This window comes from Salmo salar, chromosome ssa07 (assembly GCF_905237065.1).
Source record: "Salmo salar chromosome ssa07, Ssal_v3.1, whole genome shotgun sequence".
Taxonomy (NCBI): Eukaryota; Metazoa; Chordata; class Actinopteri; order Salmoniformes; family Salmonidae; genus Salmo; species Salmo salar.
This window is the reverse complement of record NC_059448.1, coordinates 5,962,040-5,975,326: the sequence shown is the minus strand read 5'-3', so window position 1 is coordinate 5,975,326 and position 13,287 is coordinate 5,962,040. Positions and strand designations below refer to the sequence as shown.

At 46.1% G+C, this 13,287-nt stretch overlaps 19 non-coding genes and 1 pseudogene across 19 annotated transcripts; all 20 read right to left on the bottom strand.

Moving 5' to 3' along the window:
- LOC123743867 (uncharacterized protein K02A2.6-like) overlaps nucleotides 1–13,287 on the bottom strand; it is an 86,335-nt pseudogene that overhangs the window by 41,161 nt on the left and 31,887 nt on the right.
- On the bottom strand, nucleotides 232–318 carry trnay-gua (transfer RNA tyrosine (anticodon GUA)). Its single transcript is given in 2 exon segments — nucleotides 232–267; nucleotides 282–318. It is a non-coding gene; the product is annotated as a tRNA-Tyr (tRNA).
- trnay-gua (transfer RNA tyrosine (anticodon GUA)) lies at nucleotides 911–997 on the bottom strand. Its single transcript is given in 2 exon segments — nucleotides 911–946; nucleotides 961–997. It is a non-coding gene; the product is annotated as a tRNA-Tyr (tRNA).
- On the bottom strand, nucleotides 1,589–1,675 carry trnay-gua (transfer RNA tyrosine (anticodon GUA)). Its single transcript is given in 2 exon segments — nucleotides 1,589–1,624; nucleotides 1,639–1,675. It is a non-coding gene; the product is annotated as a tRNA-Tyr (tRNA).
- trnay-gua (transfer RNA tyrosine (anticodon GUA)) lies at nucleotides 2,267–2,353 on the bottom strand. Its single transcript is given in 2 exon segments — nucleotides 2,267–2,302; nucleotides 2,317–2,353. It is a non-coding gene; the product is annotated as a tRNA-Tyr (tRNA).
- trnay-gua (transfer RNA tyrosine (anticodon GUA)) lies at nucleotides 2,945–3,031 on the bottom strand. Its single transcript is given in 2 exon segments — nucleotides 2,945–2,980; nucleotides 2,995–3,031. It is a non-coding gene; the product is annotated as a tRNA-Tyr (tRNA).
- On the bottom strand, nucleotides 3,623–3,709 carry trnay-gua (transfer RNA tyrosine (anticodon GUA)). Its single transcript is given in 2 exon segments — nucleotides 3,623–3,658; nucleotides 3,673–3,709. It is a non-coding gene; the product is annotated as a tRNA-Tyr (tRNA).
- trnay-gua (transfer RNA tyrosine (anticodon GUA)) lies at nucleotides 4,301–4,387 on the bottom strand. The gene is given in 2 exon segments: nucleotides 4,301–4,336; nucleotides 4,351–4,387. It is a non-coding gene; the product is annotated as a tRNA-Tyr (tRNA).
- On the bottom strand, nucleotides 4,979–5,065 carry trnay-gua (transfer RNA tyrosine (anticodon GUA)). The gene is given in 2 exon segments: nucleotides 4,979–5,014; nucleotides 5,029–5,065. It is a non-coding gene; the product is annotated as a tRNA-Tyr (tRNA).
- trnay-gua (transfer RNA tyrosine (anticodon GUA)) lies at nucleotides 5,657–5,743 on the bottom strand. The gene is given in 2 exon segments: nucleotides 5,657–5,692; nucleotides 5,707–5,743. It is a non-coding gene; the product is annotated as a tRNA-Tyr (tRNA).
- Nucleotides 6,335–6,421, bottom strand: trnay-gua (transfer RNA tyrosine (anticodon GUA)). The gene is given in 2 exon segments: nucleotides 6,335–6,370; nucleotides 6,385–6,421. It is a non-coding gene; the product is annotated as a tRNA-Tyr (tRNA).
- trnay-gua (transfer RNA tyrosine (anticodon GUA)) lies at nucleotides 7,013–7,099 on the bottom strand. The gene is given in 2 exon segments: nucleotides 7,013–7,048; nucleotides 7,063–7,099. It is a non-coding gene; the product is annotated as a tRNA-Tyr (tRNA).
- trnay-gua (transfer RNA tyrosine (anticodon GUA)) lies at nucleotides 7,691–7,777 on the bottom strand. The gene is given in 2 exon segments: nucleotides 7,691–7,726; nucleotides 7,741–7,777. It is a non-coding gene; the product is annotated as a tRNA-Tyr (tRNA).
- On the bottom strand, nucleotides 8,369–8,455 carry trnay-gua (transfer RNA tyrosine (anticodon GUA)). Its single transcript is given in 2 exon segments — nucleotides 8,369–8,404; nucleotides 8,419–8,455. It is a non-coding gene; the product is annotated as a tRNA-Tyr (tRNA).
- Nucleotides 9,047–9,133, bottom strand: trnay-gua (transfer RNA tyrosine (anticodon GUA)). Its single transcript is given in 2 exon segments — nucleotides 9,047–9,082; nucleotides 9,097–9,133. It is a non-coding gene; the product is annotated as a tRNA-Tyr (tRNA).
- trnay-gua (transfer RNA tyrosine (anticodon GUA)) lies at nucleotides 9,725–9,811 on the bottom strand. The gene is given in 2 exon segments: nucleotides 9,725–9,760; nucleotides 9,775–9,811. It is a non-coding gene; the product is annotated as a tRNA-Tyr (tRNA).
- trnay-gua (transfer RNA tyrosine (anticodon GUA)) lies at nucleotides 10,403–10,489 on the bottom strand. The gene is given in 2 exon segments: nucleotides 10,403–10,438; nucleotides 10,453–10,489. It is a non-coding gene; the product is annotated as a tRNA-Tyr (tRNA).
- On the bottom strand, nucleotides 11,081–11,167 carry trnay-gua (transfer RNA tyrosine (anticodon GUA)). Its single transcript is given in 2 exon segments — nucleotides 11,081–11,116; nucleotides 11,131–11,167. It is a non-coding gene; the product is annotated as a tRNA-Tyr (tRNA).
- Nucleotides 11,759–11,845, bottom strand: trnay-gua (transfer RNA tyrosine (anticodon GUA)). The gene is given in 2 exon segments: nucleotides 11,759–11,794; nucleotides 11,809–11,845. It is a non-coding gene; the product is annotated as a tRNA-Tyr (tRNA).
- Nucleotides 12,437–12,523, bottom strand: trnay-gua (transfer RNA tyrosine (anticodon GUA)). Its single transcript is given in 2 exon segments — nucleotides 12,437–12,472; nucleotides 12,487–12,523. It is a non-coding gene; the product is annotated as a tRNA-Tyr (tRNA).

Genomic DNA, 13,287 nt, shown 5'->3' with positions numbered 1-13,287 from the left:
ACTAGGCAAAAATCAAAAACTTGGCACAACTGCAGAAAAAGTTATCCTCGTGTGAGCCAGTGACCGAAGGATTGTTGCAATTTTAAGTACTCTCTGCTGCTCTACCAACATTCCTATCAAAGGTCAACAATCGAAGATTTTGGAACTCAGGGAAAGTTAATTTGTTTGTCAAGCGCATGTCAAAGTGCACCGCTGTCAAAACGTTGGCGTAAGCCACAAGAAAATACTCAATCCTTCAAGCCGGATTTGAACCAGCGACCTAAGGATTGCTGCACTTTCACCTACAGTCCTCCGCTCTACCAACTGAGCTATTGAAGGTTGTCAGATTTAGACAAATGCCATCACCTAGATGGTCATAAGTGCTGCAGGCACATATGTTCCCGTTAAAAATGTAATCTGCTGAGTTTGGTGGTTTCGTGGAGATGCTGGAGATTGAACCCAGGTCCTCATTCAAGCAACCAACACTCTCTTCCGCTGAGCTACATCCCCTTTGATTGCAAGTAGTTGCGTTTGGGGATAGAGAAAAAGTGAGCCGACGGTAAAGAATGCTGTTTAGCCCCCTCACTGCGAAATCGCTTTTGCCTTCTCCACGATGTTCTAGTGGTTAGGATTCTGCGCTCTCACCGCCGCGTCCCGGGGTTTGTTCCCGGTCAGGGAATAATTTGCTTCTGGGGAAACACTAGGCAAAAATCAAAAACTTGGCACAACTGCAGAAAAAGTTATCCTCGTGTGAGCCAGTGACCGAAGGATTGTTGCAATTTTAAGTACTCTCTGCTGTTCTAGCAACATTCCTATCAAAGGTAAACAATTGATGATTTCGGGCACTCAGGGAAAGTTAATTTGTTTGTCAAGCACATGTCAAAGTGCACTGCTGTCAAAACGTTGGCGTAAGCCACAAGAAAATACACAATCCTTCGAGCCGGATTTGAACCAGCGACCTAAGGATTGCTGCACTTTCACCTACAGTCCTCCGCTCTACCAACTGAGCTATCGAAGGTTGTCAGATTTAGACAAATGCCATCAACTAGATGGTCAGAAGTGCTGCAGACACATATGTTCCCGTTAAAAAAGTAATCTGCTGAGTTTGGTGGTTTCGTGGAGATGCTGGAGATTGAACCCAGGTCCTCATTCAAGCAACCAACACTCTCTTCCGCTGAGCTACATCCCCTTTGATTGCAAGTAGTTGGCTTTGGGGATAGAGAAAAAGTGAGCCGACGGTAAAGAATGCTGTTTAGCCCCCTCACTGCGAAATCGCTTTTGCCTTCTCCACGATGTTCTAGTGGTTAGGATTCTGCGCTCTTACCGCCGCGTCCCGGGGTTTGTTCCCGGTCAGGGAATAATTTGCTTCTGGGGAAACACTAGGCAAAAATCAAAAACTTGGCACAACTGCAGAAAAAGTTATCCTCGTGTGAGCCAGTGACCGAAGGATTGTTGCAAATTTAAGTACTCTCTGCTGCTCTACCAACATTCCTATCAAAGGTCAACAATTGAAGATTTCAGCACTCAGGGAAAGTTAATTTGTTTGTCAAGCACATGTCAAAGTGCACTGCTGTCAAAACGTTGGCGTAAGCCACAAGAAAATACACAATCCTTCGAGCCGGATTTGAACCAGCGACCTAAGGATTGCTGCACTTTCACCTACAGTCCTCCGCTCTACCAACTGAGCTATCGAAGGTTGTCTAATTTAGACAAATGCCATCACCTAGATGGTCAGAAGTGCTGCAGACACATATGTTCCCGTTAAAAATGTAATCTGCTGAGTTTGGTGGTTTCGTGGAGATGCTGGAGATTGAACCCAGGTCCTCATTCAAGCAACCAACACTCTCTTCCGCTGAGCTACATCCCCTTTGATTGCAAGTAGTTGCGTTTGGGGATAGAGAAAAAGTGAGCCGACGGTAAAGAATGCTGTTTAGCCCCCTCACTGCGAAATCGCTTTTGCCTTCTCCACGATGTTCTAGTGGTTAGGATTCTGCGCTCTCACCGCCGCGTCCCGGGGTTTGTTCCCGGTCAGGGAATAATTTGCTTCTGGGGAAACACTAGGCAAAAATCAAAAACTTGGCACAACTGCAGAAAAAGTTATCCTCGTGTGAGCCAGTGACCGAAGGATTGTTGCAATTTTAAGTACTCTCTGCTGCTCTACCAACATTCCTATCAAAGGTCAACAATTGAAGATTTCGGCACTCAGGGAAAGTTAATTTGTTTGTCAAGCACATGTCAAAGTGCACTGCTGTCAAAACGTTGGCGTAAGCCACAAGAAAATACACAATCCTTCGAGCCGGATTTGAACCAGCGACCTAAGGATTGCTGCACTTTCACCTACAGTCCTCCGCTCTACCAACTGAGCTATCGAAGGTTATCTAATTTAGACAAATGCCATCACCTAGATGGTCAGAAGTGCTGCAGACACATATGTTCCCGTTAAAAATGTAATCTGCTGAGTTTGGTGGTTTCGTGGAGATGCTGGAGATTGAACCCAGGTCCTCATTCAAGCAACCAACACTCTCTTCCGCTGAGCTACATCCCCTTTGATTGCAAGTAGTTGCGTTTGGGGATAGAGAAAAAGTGAGCCGACGGTAAAGAATGCTGTTTAGCCCCCTCACTGCGAAATCGCTTTTGCCTTCTCCACGATGTTCTAGTGGTTAGGATTCGGCGCTCTCACCGCCGCGTCCCGGGGTTTGTTCCCGGTCAGGGAATAATTTGCTTCTGGGGAAACACTAGGCAAAAATCAAAAACTTGGCACAACTGCAGAAAAAGTTATCCTCGTGTGAGCCAGTGACCGAAGGATTGTTGCAATTTTAAGTACTCTCTGCTGTTCTAGCAACATTCCTATCAAAGGTCAACAATTGATGATTTCGGCACTCAGGGAAAGTTAATTTGTTTGTCAAGCACATGTCAAAGTGCACTGCTGTCAAAACGTTGGCGTAAGCCACAAGAAAATACACAATCCTTCGAGCCGGATTTGAACCAGCGACCTAAGGATTGCTGCACTTTCACCTACAGTCCTCCGCTCTACCAACTGAGCTATCGAAGGTTGTCTAATTTAGACAAATGCCATCACCTAGATGGTCTGAAGTGCTGCAGACACATATGTTCCCGTTAAAAATGTAATCTGCTGAGTTTGGTGGTTTCGTGGAGATGCTGGAGATTGAACCCAGGTCCTCATTCAAGCAACCAACACTCTCTTCCGCTGAGCTACATCCCCTTTGATTGCAAGTAGTTGCGTTTGGGGATAGAGAAAAAGTGAGCCGACGGTAAAGAATGCTGTTTAGCCCCCTCACTGCGAAATCGCTTTTGCCTTCTCCACGATGTTCTAGTGGTTAGGATTCGGCGCTCTCACCGCCGCATCCCGGGGTTTGTTCCCGGTCAGGGAATAATTTGCTTCTGGGGAAACACTAGGCAAAAATCAAAAACTTGGCACAACTGCAGAAAAAGTTATCCTCGTGTGAGCCAGTGACCGAAGGATTGTTGCAATTTTAAGTACTCTCTGCTGCTCTACCAACATTCCTATCAAAGGTCAACAATTGATGATTTCGGCACTCAGGGAAAGTTAATTTGTTTGTCAAGCACATGTCAAAGTGCACTGCTGTCAAAACGTTGGCGTAAGCCACAAGAAAATACACAATCCTTCGAGCCGGATTTGAACCAGCGACCTAAGGATTGCTGCACTTTCACCTACAGTCCTCCGCTCTACCAACTGAGCTATCGAAGGTTGTCTAATTTAGACAAATGCCATCACCTAGATGGTCAGAAGTGCTGCAGACACATATGTTCCCGTTAAAAATGTAATCTGCTGAGTTTGGTGGTTTCGTGGAGATGCTGGAGATTGAACCCAGGTCCTCATTCAAGCAACCAACACTCTCTTCCGCTGAGCTACATCCCCTTTGATTGCAAGTAGTTGCGTTTGGGGATAGAGAAAAAGTGAGCCGACGGTAAAGAATGCTGTTTAGCCCCCTCACTGCGAAATCGCTTTTGCCTTCTCCACGATGTTCTAGTGGTTAGGATTCTGCGCTCTCACCGCCGCGTCCCGGGGTTTGTTCCCGGTCAGGGAATAATTTGCTTCTGGGGAAACACTAGGCAAAAATCAAAAACTTGGCACAACTGCAGAAAAAGTTATCCTCGTGTGAGCCAGTGACCGAAGGATTGTTGCAATTTTAAGTACTCTCTGCTGTTCTAGCAACATTCCTATCAAAGGTCAACAATTGATGATTTCGGCACTCAGGGAAAGTTAATTTGTTTGTCAAGCACATGTCAAAGTGCACTGCTGTCAAAACGTTGGCGTAAGCCACAAGAAAATACACAATCCTTCGAGCCGGATTTGAACCAGCGACCTAAGGATTGCTGCACTTTCACCTACAGTCCTCCGCTCTACCAACTGAGCTATCGAAGGTTGTCAAATTTAGACAAATGCCATCACCTAGATGGTCAGAAGTGCTGCAGACACATATGTTCCCGTTAAAAATGTAATCTGCTGAGTTTGGTGGTTTCGTGGAGATGCTGGAGATTGAACCCAGGTCCTCATTCAAGCAACCAACACTCTCTTCCGCTGAGCTACATCCCCTTTGATTGCAAGTAGTTGCGTTTGGGGATAGAGAAAAAGTGAGCCGACGGTAAAGAATGCTGTTTAGCCCCCTCACTGCGAAATCGCTTTTGCCTTCTCCACGATGTTCTAGTGGTTAGGATTCTGCGCTCTCACCGCCGCGTCCCGGGGTTTGTTCCCGGTCAGGGAATAATTTGCTTCTGGGGAAACACTAGGCAAAAATCAAAAACTTGGCACAACTGCAGAAAAAGTTATCCTCGTGTGAGCCAGTGACCGAAGGATTGTTGCAATTTTAAGTACTCTCTGCTGCTCTACCAACATTCCTATCAAAGGTCAACAATTGAAGATTTCGGCACTCAGGGAAAGTTAATTTGTTTGTCAAGCACATGTCAAAGTGCACTGCTGTCAAAACGTTGGCGTAAGCCACAAGAAAATACACAATCCTTCGAGCCGGATTTGAACCAGCGACCTAAGGATTGCTGCACTTTCACCTACAGTCCTCCGCTCTACCAACTGAGCTATCGAAGGTTGTCAAATTTAGACAAATGCCATCACCTAGATGGTCAGAAGTGCTGCAGACACATATGTTCCCGTTAAAAATGTAATCTGCTGAGTTTGGTGGTTTCGTGGAGATGCTGGAGATTGAACCCAGGTCCTCATTCAAGCAACCAACACTCTCTTCCGCTGAGCTACATCCCCTTTGATTGCAAGTAGTTGCGTTTGGGGATAGAGAAAAAGTGAGCCGACGGTAAAGAATGCTGTTTAGCCCCCTCACTGCGAAATCGCTTTTGCCTTCTCCACGATGTTCTAGTGGTTAGGATTCTGCGCTCTCACCGCCGCGTCCCGGGGTTTGTTCCCGGTCAGGGAATAATTTGCTTCTGGGGAAACACTAGGCAAAAATCAAAAACTTGGCACAACTGCAGAAAAAGTTATCCTCGTGTGAGCCAGTGACCGAAGGATTGTTGCAATTTTAAGTACTCTCTGCTGCTCTACCAACATTCCTATCAAAGGTCAACAATTGAAGATTTCGGCACTCAGGGAAAGTTAATTTGTTTGTCAAGCACATGTCAAAGTGCACTGCTGTCAAAACGTTGGCGTAAGCCACAAGAAAATACACAATCCTTCGAGCCGGATTTGAACCAGCGACCTAAGGATTGCTGCACTTTCACCTACAGTCCTCCGCTCTACCAACTGAGCTATCGAAGGTTGTCTAATTTAGACAAATGCCATCACCTAGATGGTCTGAAGTGCTGCAGACACATATGTTCCCGTTAAAAATGTAATCTGCTGAGTTTGGTGGTTTCGTGGAGATGCTGGAGATTGAACCCAGGTCCTCATTCAAGCAACCAACACTCTCTTCCGCTGAGCTACATCCCCTTTGATTGCAAGTAGTTGCGTTTGGGGATAGAGAAAAAGTGAGCCGACGGTAAAGAATGCTGTTTAGCCCCCTCACTGCGAAATCGCTTTTGCCTTCTCCACGATGTTCTAGTGGTTAGGATTCTGCGCTCTCACCGCCGCGTCCCGGGGTTTGTTCCCGGTCAGGGAATAATTTGCTTCTGGGGAAACACTAGGCAAAAATCAAAAACTTGGCACAACTGCAGAAAAAGTTATCCTCGTGTGAGCTAGTGACCGAAGGATTGTTGCAATTTTAAGTACTCTCTGCTGCTCTACCAACATTCCTATCAAAGGTCAACAATTGAAGATTTCGGCACTCAGGGAAAGTTAATTTGTTTGTCAAGCACATGTCAAAGTGCACTGCTGTCAAAACGTTGGCGTAAGCCACAAGAAAATACACAATCCTTCGAGCCGGATTTGAACCAGCGACCTAAGGATTGCTGCACTTTCACCTACAGTCCTCCGCTCTACCAACTGAGCTATCGAAGGTTGTCTAATTTAGACAAATGCCATCACCTAGATGGTCTGAAGTGCTGCAGACACATATGTTCCCGTTAAAAATGTAATCTGCTGAGTTTGGTGGTTTCGTGGAGATGCTGGAGATTGAACCCAGGTCCTCATTCAAGCAACCAACACTCTCTTCCGCTTAGCTACATCCCCTTTGATTGCAAGTAGTTGCGTTTGGGGATAGAGAAAAAGTGAGCCGACGGTAAAGAATGCTGTTTAGCCCCCTCACTGCGAAATCGCTTTTGCCTTCTCCACGATGTTCTAGTGGTTAGGATTCTGCGCTCTCACCGCCGCGTCCCGGGGTTTGTTCCCGGTCAGGGAATAATTTGCTTCTGGGGAAACACTAGGCAAAAATCAAAAACTTGGCACAACTGCAGAAAAAGTTATCCTTGTGTGAGCTAGTGACCGAAGGATTGTTGCAATTTTAAGTACTCTCTGCTGCTCTACCAACATTCCTATCAAAGGTCAACAATTGAAGATTTCGGCACTCAGGGAAAGTTAATTTGTTTGTCAAGCACATGTCAAAGTGCACTGCTGTCAAAACGTTGGCGTAAGCCACAAGAAAATACACAATCCTTCGAGCCGGATTTGAACCAGCGACCTAAGGATTGCTGCACTTTCACCTACAGTCCTCCGCTCTACCAACTGAGCTATCGAAGGTTGTCTAATTTAGACAAATGCCATCACCTAGATGGTCTGAAGTGCTGCAGACACATATGTTCCCGTTAAAAATGTAATCTGCTGAGTTTGGTGGTTTCGTGGAGATGCTGGAGATTGAACCCAGGTCCACATTCAAGCAACCAACACTATCTTCCGCTTAGCTACATCCCCTTTGATTGCAAGTAGTTGCGTTTGGGGATAGAGAAAAAGTGAGCCGACGGTAAAGAATGCTGTTTAGCCCCCTCACTGCGAAATCGCTTTTGCCTTCTCCACGATGTTCTAGTGGTTAGGATTCTGCGCTCTCACCGCCGCGTCCCGGGGTTTGTTCCCGGTCAGGGAATAATTTGCTTCTGGGGAAACACTAGGCAAAAATCAAAAACTTGGCACAACTGCAGAAAAAGTTATCCTCGTGTGAGCCAGTGACCGAAGGATTGTTGCAATTTTAAGTACTCTCTGCTGCTCTACCAACATTCCTATCAAAGGTCAACAATTGAAGATTTCGGCACTCAGGGAAAGTTAATTTGTTTGTCAAGCACATGTCAAAGTGCACTGCTGTCAAAACGTTGGCGTAAGCCACAAGAAAATACACAATCCTTCGAGCCGGATTTGAACCAGCGACCTAAGGATTGCTGCACTTTCACCTACAGTCCTCCGCTCTACCAACTGAGCTATCGAAGGTTGTCTAATTTAGACAAATGCCATCACCTAGATGGTCTGAAGTGCTGCAGACACATATGTTCCCGTTAAAAATGTAATCTGCTGAGTTTGGTGGTTTCGTGGAGATGCTGGAGATTGAACCCAGGTCCTCATTCAAGCAACCAACACTCTCTTCCGCTTAGCTACATCCCCTTTGATTGCAAGTAGTTGCGTTTGGGGATAGAGAAAAAGTGAGCCGACGGTAAAGAATGCTGTTTAGCCCCCTCACTGCGAAATCGCTTTTGCCTTCTCCACGATGTTCTAGTGGTTAGGATTCTGCGCTCTTACCGCCGCGTCCCGGGGTTTGTTCCCGGTCAGGGAATAATTTGCTTCTGGGGAAACACTAGGCAAAAATCAAAAACTTGGCACAACTGCAGAAAAAGTTATCCTCGTGTGAGCCGGAGACCGAAGGATTGTTGCAATTTTAAGTACTCTCTGCTGCTCTACCAACATTCCTATCAAAGGTCAACAATTGAAGATTTCGGCACTCAGGGAAAGTTAATTTGTTTGTCAAGCACATGTCAAAGTGCACTGCTGTCAAAACGTTGGCGTAAGCCACAAGAAAATACACAATCCTTCGAGCCGGATTTGAACCAGCGACCTAAGGATTGCTGCACTTTCACCTACAGTCCTCCGCTCTACCAACTGAGCTATCGAAGGTTGTCTAATTTAGACAAATGCCATCACCTAGATGGTCTGAAGTGCTGCAGACACATATGTTCCCGTTAAAAATGTAATCTGCTGAGTTTGGTGGTTTCGTGGAGATGCTGGAGATTGAACCCAGGTCCTCATTCAAGCAACCAACACTCTCTTCCGCTGAGCTACATCCCCTTTGATTGCAAGTAGTTGCGTTTGGGGATAGAGAAAAAGTGAGCCGACGGTAAAGAATGCTGTTTAGCCCCCTCACTGCGAAATCGCTTTTGCCTTCTCCACGATGTTCTCGTGGTTAGGATTCTGCGCTCTCACCGCCGCGTCCCGGGGTTTGTTCCCGGTCAGGGAATAATTTGCTTCTGGGGAAACACTAGGCAAAAATCAAAAACTTGGCACAACTGCAGAAAAAGTTATCCTCGTGTGAGCCGGTGACCGAAGGATTGTTGCAATTTTAAGTACTCTCTGCTGCTCTACCAACATTCCTATCAAAGGTCAACAATTGAAGATTTCGGCACTCAGGGAAAGTTAATTTGTTTGTCAAGCACATGTCAAAGTGCACTGCTGTCAAAACGTTGGCGTAAGCCACAAGAAAATACACAATCCTTCGAGCCGGATTTGAACCAGCGACCTAAGGATTGCTGCACTTTCACCTACAGTCCTCCGCTCTACCAACTGAGCTATCGAAGGTTGTCTAATTTAGACAAATGCCATCACCTAGATGGTCAGAAGTGCTGCAGACACATATGTTCCCGTTAAAAATGTAATCTGCTGAGTTTGGTGGTTTCGTGGAGATGCTGGAGATTGAACCCAGGTCCTCATTCAAGCAACCAACACTATCTTCCGCTTAGCTACATCCCCTTTGATTGCAAGTAGTTGCGTTTGGGGATAGAGAAAAAGTGAGCCGACGGTAAAGAATGCTGTTTAGCCCCCTCACTGCGAAATCGCTTTTGCCTTCTCCACGATGTTCTAGTGGTTAGGATTCGGCGCTCTCACCGCCGCGTCCCGGGGTTTGTTCCCGGTCAGGGAATAATTTGCTTCTGGGGAAACACTAGGCAAAAATCAAAAACTTGGCACAACTGCAGAAAAAGTTATCCTTGTGTGAGCTGGAGACCGAAGGATTGTTGCAATTTTAAGTACTCTCTGCTGCTCTACCAACATTCCTATCAAAGGTCAACAATTGAAGATTTCGGCACTCAGGGAAAGTTAATTTGTTTGTCAAGCACATGTCAAAGTGCACTGCTGTCAAAACGTTGGCGTAAGCCACAAGAAAATACACAATCCTTCGAGCCGGATTTGAACCAGCGACCTAAGGATTGCTGCACTTTCACCTACAGTCCTCCGCTCTACCAACTGAGCTATCGAAGGTTGTCTAATTTAGACAAATGCCATCACCTAGATGGTCAGAAGTGCTGCAGACACATATGTTCCCGTTAAAAATGTAATCTGCTGAGTTTGGTGGTTTCGTGGAGATGCTGGAGATTGAACCCAGGTCCTCATTCAAGCAACCAACACTCTCTTCCGCTTAGCTACATCCCCTTTGATTGCAAGTAGTTGCGTTTGGGGATAGAGAAAAAGTGAGCCGACGGTAAAGAATGCTGTTTAGCCCCCTCACTGCGAAATCGCTTTTGCCTTCTCCACGATGTTCTCGTGGTTAGGATTCTGCGCTCTCACCGCCGCGTCCCGGGGTTTGTTCCCGGTCAGGGAATAATTTGCTTCTGGGGAAACACTAGGCAAAAATCAAAAACTTGGCACAACTGCAGAAAAAGTTATCCTTGTGTGAGCCGGAGACCGAAGGATTGTTGCAATTTTAAGTACTCTCTGCTGCTCTACCAACATTCCTATCAAAGGTCAACAATTGAAGATTTCGGCACTCAGGGAAAGTTAATTTGTTTGTCAAGCACATGTCAAAGTGCACTGCTGTCAAAACGTTGGCGTAAGCCACAAGAAAATACACAATCCTTCGAGCCGGATTTGAACCAGCGACCTAAGGATTGCTGCACTTTCACCTACAGTCCTCCGCTCTACCAACTGAGCTATCGAAGGTTGTCTAATTTAGACAAATGCCATCACCTAGATGGTCTGAAGTGCTGCAGACACATATGTTCCCGTTAAAAATGTAATCTGCTGAGTTTGGTGGTTTCGTGGAGATGCTGGAGATTGAACCCAGGTCCTCATTCAAGCAACCAACACTCTCTTCCGCTTAGCTACATCCCCTTTGATTGCAAGTAGTTGCGTTTGGGGATAGAGAAAAAGTGAGCCGACGGTAAAGAATGCTGTTTAGCCCCCTCACTGCGAAATCGCTTTTGCCTTCTCCACGATGTTCTCGTGGTTAGGATTCTGCGCTCTTACCGCCGCGTCCCGGGGTTTGTTCCCGGTCAGGGAATAATTTGCTTCTGGGGAAACACTAGGCAAAAATCAAAAACTTGGCACAACTGCAGAAAAAGTTATCCTCGTGTGAGCCGGTGACCGAAGGATTGTTGCAATTTTAAGTACTCTCTGCTGCTCTACCAACATTCCTATCAAAGGTCAACAATTGAAGATTTCGGCACTCAGGGAAAGTTAATTTGTTTGTCAAGCACATGTCAAAGTGCACTGCTGTCAAAACGTTGGCGTAAGCCACAAGAAAATACACAATCCTTCGAGCCGGATTTGAACCAGCGACATAAGGATTGCTGCACTTTCACCTACAGTCCTCCGCTCCACCAACTGAGCAATCGAAGGTTGTCTAATTTAGACAAATGCCATCACCTAGATGGTCTGAAGTGCTGCAGACACATATGTTCCCGTTAAAAATGTAATCTGCTGAGTTTGGTGGTTTCGTGGAGATGCTGGAGATTGAACCCAGGTCCTCATTCAAGCAACCAACACTCTCTTCCGCTGAGCTACATCCCCTTTGATTGCAAGTAGTTGCGTTTGGGGATAGAGAAAAAGTGAGCCGACGGTAAAGAATGCTGTTTACCCCCCTCACTGCGAAATCGCTTTTGCCTTCTCCACGATGTTCTAGTGGTTAGGATTCTGCGCTCTTACCGCCGCGTCCCGGGGTTTGTTCCCGGTCAGGGAATAATTTGCTTCTGGGGAAACACTAGGCAAAAATCAAAAACTTGGCACAACTGCAGAAAAAGTTATCCTCGTGTGAGCTGGAGACCGAAGGATTGTTGCAATTTTAAGTACTCTCTGCTGCTCTACCAACATTCCTATCAAAGGTCAACAATTGAAGATTTCGGCACTCAGGGAAAGTTAATTTGTTTGTCAAGCACATGTCAAAGTGCACTGCTGTCAAAACGTTGGCGTAAGCCACAAGAAAATACACAATCCTTCGAGCCGGATTTGAACCAGCGACCTAAGGATTGCTGCACTTTCACCTACAGTCCTCCGCTCTACCAACTGAGCTATCGAAGGTTGTCAAATTTAGACAAATGCCATCACCTAGATGGTCAGAAGTGCTGCAGACACATATGTTCCCGTTAAAAATGTAATCTGCTGAGTTTGGTGGTTTCGTGGAGATGCTGGAGATTGAACCCAGGTCCTCATTCAAGCAACCAACACTCTCTTCCGCTGAGCTACATCCCCTTTGATTGCAAGTAGTTGCGTTTGGGGATAGAGAAAAAGTGAGCCGACGGTAAAGAATGCTGTTTAGCCCCCTCACTGCGAAATCGCTTTTGCCTTCTCCACGATGTTCTAGTGGTTAGGATTCTGCGCTCTCACCGCCGCGTCCCGGGGTTTGTTCCCGGTCAGGGAATAATTTGCTTCTGGGGAAACACTAGGCAAAAATCAAAAACTTGGCACAACTGCAGAAAAAGTTATCCTTGTGTGAGCCAGTGACCGAAGGATTTTTGCAATTTTAAGTACTCTCTGCTGCTCTACCAACATTCCTATCAAAGGTCAACAATTGAAGATTTCGGCACTCAGGGAAAGTTAATTTGTTTGTCAAGCACATGTCAAAGTGCACTGCTGTCAAAACGTTGGCGTAAGCCACAAGAAAATACACAATCCTTCGAGCCGGATTTGAACCAGCGACCTAAGGATTGCTGCACTTTCACCTACAGTCCTCCGCTCTACCAACTGAGCTATCGAAGGTTGTCTAATTTAGACAAATGCCATCACCTAGATGGTCAGAAGTGCTGCAGACACATATGTTCCCGTTAAAAATGTAATCTGCTGAGTTTGGTGGTTTCGTGGAGATGCTGGAGATTGAACCCAGGTCCTCATTCAAGCAACCAACACTATCTTCCGCTTAGCTACATCCCCTTTGATTGCAAGTAGTTGCGTTTGGGGATAGAGAAAAATGAGCCGACGGTAAAGAATGCTGTTTAGCCCCCTCACTGCGAAATCGCTTTTGCCTTCTCCACGATGTTCTAGTGGTTAGGATTCGGCGCTCTCACCGCCGCATCCCAGGGTTTGTTCCCGGTCAGGGAATAATTTGCTTCTGGGGAAACACTAGGCAAAAATCAAAAACTTGGCACAACTGCAGAAAAAGTTCTCCTTGTGTGAGCTGGAGACCGAACGATTGTTGCAATTTTAAGTACTCTCTGCTGCTCTACCAACATTCCTATCAAAGGTCAACAATTGAAGATTTCGGCACTCAGGGAAAGTTAATTTGTTTGTCAAGCACATGTCAAAGTGCACTGCTGTCAAAACGTTGGCGTAAGCCACAAGAAAATATACAACCCTTCGAGCCGGATTTGAACCAGCAACCTACGGATTGCTGCACTTTCACCTACAGTACTCCGCTCCACCAACTGAGCAATCGAAGGTTGTCTAATTTAGACAAATGCCATCACCTAGATGGTCTGAAGTGCTGCAGACACATATGTTCCCGTTAAAAATGTAACTTGCTTAGT